The 3,284-nt window shown below is 42.6% G+C and overlaps 1 protein-coding gene across 7 annotated transcripts in view; it reads right to left on the bottom strand.

Moving 5' to 3' along the window:
• Positions 1–1,105: 1,105 nt before the first annotated feature.
• MSI1 (musashi RNA binding protein 1) overlaps positions 1,106–3,284 on the bottom strand; it is a 755,253-nt gene continuing 753,074 nt past the window's right edge. For all 7 annotated transcript variants that reach the window (XM_044068892.1, XM_044068889.1, XM_044068886.1 and 4 more), the window contains one exon: positions 1,106–1,423. The gene's annotated coding sequence lies outside the window, so the exon portion shown is untranslated. The remainder of the gene's footprint in view (positions 1,424–3,284) is intronic.

Below are 3,284 nucleotides of genomic sequence, written 5' to 3'. Positions count from 1 at the left end.
TTGGCTTTGGAGAAGTTTTTTTTTTATGGAGGTTTCCTTACTTGGAGGTGGGATGTGGATGTTAAGGGTGATTATCTTATGGTCTGACTTGACCAATGAGGGGATGACCATAGGTGTGGAGTATCGATTTCCCATGTTGGTAATGACTAGGTCTAGGCTATTGGAGCCCCTGGTGGGACTATGGATTAGTTGATCCAGGGCATTGGAATTTATGACTTCCAAGAACCATTGGGCAAAGGTGATGGTATATGAGTAGTTTTCCCAGTTAATGGCTGGGTAGTTGAAATCACCCAGTATTAGGGTGTTTGGTTGTATATTAATATTTTCCAGTATGTTTAGAAAGGTGTAGTGAGAATCTTGGGGCATGGTGGGGGATCTGTAGCAAGCTACAATTTGGATTGCAGTCTTACTTAGTGTTAGTTGCACCTGGAGAATTTCAGATGTATTGTGTTGGGCAAATAACCTGGTGGTGTGAATATCCTTGGTGAATATGGACACTCCTCCAACATTAGTGTTTCGATCCTGGTTTGGTGGCCGAAAAGTGTGGTAGCCTGGTATTGAAGGGGTGCTCTCTGGAGCCTTGAACCAGGTCTCAGTTACTGCACAGATATCGATGTTCTCCATTTTTTTTAACAGTCCATCTGTGTCTCCAACAGGCAAATGTCAGGTTAAATCTATTGCTACTATGCAGGTCTCCTACCTGCTGTTACCGACTGAATTCTAGTAGACTTAAAGATATCTTCTGCAGCCAGCAAAACTAACTTTAGTTCAGAATATTTACATATTTTGCAGAAAAAAAATTAAACCAATGTTAAGGAAAATACTTTCATGATTATCATTTTCCTTGTAGCAAAATATACAATTTAATTTCACAGCCAGGTCCTCTGTCATGGAATCCCTGTTTAGAGTTTTAAAACTGACATTTACACAAAAAAAAAAAAAAAAATTAAAGGAATGCTTCCAAAAGTCAAAAGTTCATTTGCCAGCCCCCCAAGCCTGGAGTCTGTTTACAGATCCAAACAAAGACACAAGAATTTATACATCTTAAAAGCAACTTCCGACAAAAGGAATCAAAAAAGTCTGTAACAAATAAACACTTATAACAATCACAAAGAAGTTTTTAAATCCATTTCTACAATCAAAATAACAACAAAATGACAATAAGCTTAAAATTAGCAGTTAAATAAAATAAATAAAACTGATAACATGAACAAAGATAACTGGGAACTGGGCAAGAGAAGTCTAATGTGAGTTGTTAGTAAAGGGGAGGTGGGAGTGGGCTCTTCTTCCATCAGCAGGAGTAGAGTGCAGGATCACGCAGGAATGGCAGCCATTCAGTGCGCAGTTTAAAGAAAAAATAAGTTGTCATCGATTCCAGTGCTTACCATAACTGCAACCTTTTCTGGTCAAAGCATGAGGGACCCTAGAGAAGGAAAAACAGAAGAGAATGTTAACATGGAAAAAATATAACTCTGCAAACAAGACTGATGAGACAAAGCAACCTGAGATTACAGACCTGAAAGTATATTACTGGTCTCATGGTACAAGGACAGTACTCATCTAGTCCAGCTCCACATGGCCATCCCATGATACTGCTACAGATTAATCCTGCAAGTAATTTCTCCAAATGCCAAGCAGCAGATATATTTTCAAATGACCCCACCCTTGGGACATGTAAAGGAATTAGGCCTGGTTCTGGCATGCAGAAAATGGTGGAGTCTAAGCCATTCAAGCACCCTCTACAATGCTCGCCCATTGGCTGTATATCACTTTACTCCATGGGAGCTACTACTTCTGATCACCAAACAGAGGGGACAGGATCCACTATCAACTCAAAGTGGTTCTCCCAGTACAAATCCACTCCAAATTTACCCTTCTCTAAAACATTCAATTGCAGTATTTCATACAGCTGAGGGCAGGACTTTGACAATGTCAAAATGTAAGCGGGTCCTACTCCATCTGGGAATTAAAAACTATGTTAAATATTCCATGCTTGTCCTGATGATAAATACAAATTCTCCCTGAGTTTCAGAAAGGCTAAACGTGATGTGGAAGCCTGATCTCTAAAGGATTCCACATCATGCTAAGCTTTTCCAATGTACAGACTTCCTCTCTGAGGTTTCCCCATCACTAGGACCTCAACAGTGAGAGTGGTCTTGCAGGCAAAGCCACATGCTAATGCTGAAGCCCTGAGGACTGGCTAATAGTAATTACCCATATGTTCCTCCTAGGAAGTCTGCAGCTCCCAATTTGCTTGGCCTAATGATTCAGAAACGTGTGCAGTCCAAGTAAAATGTTACTGCAAAAGAAAATACACTGTTGTTAAAAAGACAGCAGATACCCTTTCACTCCAAAAGGAGTGTTCACGATGCAGACAAATCCAATGAAACCAGGAGACGAGGGTCAGGGTGTGTGTGTGTGTGTGTGTGTGTGTGTGTGTGTGTGTGTGTGTGTGTGTGTGTGTGTGTGTGTTACCCATTCACTCCAAAAGGAGTGTTCACGATGCAGACAAATCCAATGAAACCGGGGGTCGAGGGTCAGTGTGTGTGTGTGTGTGTGTGTGTGTGTGTGTGTGTGTGTGTGTGTGTGTGTGTGTGTGTGTGTGTGTGTGTGTGTTATGCATTCACTCCAAAAGGAGTGTTCACGATGCAGACAAATCCAATGAAACTGGGGGTCGAGGGTCAGTGTGTGTGTGTGTGTTACCCGTTCACTCCAAAAGGAGTGTTCACGATGCAGACAAATCCAATGAAACCGGGGTTGAGGGTCAGTGTGTGTGTGTGTGTGTGTGTGTGTGTGTGTTACCCATTCACTCCAAAAGGAGTGTTCACGATGCAGACAAATCCAATGAAACCAGGGGTCGAGGGTCAGTGTGTGTGTGTGTGTGTGTGTGTGTGTGTGTGTGTGTGCGTGTGTATGTTACCCATTCACTCCAAAAGGAGTGTTCACAAGGCAGACAAATCCAATGAAACCGGGGGTCGAGGATCACTGTGTGTGTGTGTGTGTGTGTGTGTGTGTGTGTGTGTGTGTGTGTGTGTGTGTGTGTTACCCAACCACTCCAAAAGGAGTGTTCACGATGCAGACAACTCCAATGAAACCGGGGGTCGAGGATCAGTATGTGTGTGAGTGTATGTGTGTGTGAGTGTATGTGTGTGTGTGTTACCCATTCACTACAAAAGGAGTGTTCACGATGCAGACAAATCCAATGAAACGAGGGGTCAAAGGTCAGTGTGTGTGTGTGTGTGTGTGTGTGTGTGTGTGTGTGTGTGTGTGTGTGTGTGTGTGTG

The sequence above is a fragment of the Protopterus annectens genome, chromosome 4.part0 (assembly GCF_019279795.1).
Source record: "Protopterus annectens isolate FY-2018-M chromosome 4.part0, PAN1.0, whole genome shotgun sequence".
Taxonomy (NCBI): domain Eukaryota; kingdom Metazoa; phylum Chordata; order Ceratodontiformes; family Protopteridae; genus Protopterus; species Protopterus annectens.
Note: the sequence above shows the minus strand (reverse complement) of the source record. Positions and strands in the feature narration are given on the sequence as shown.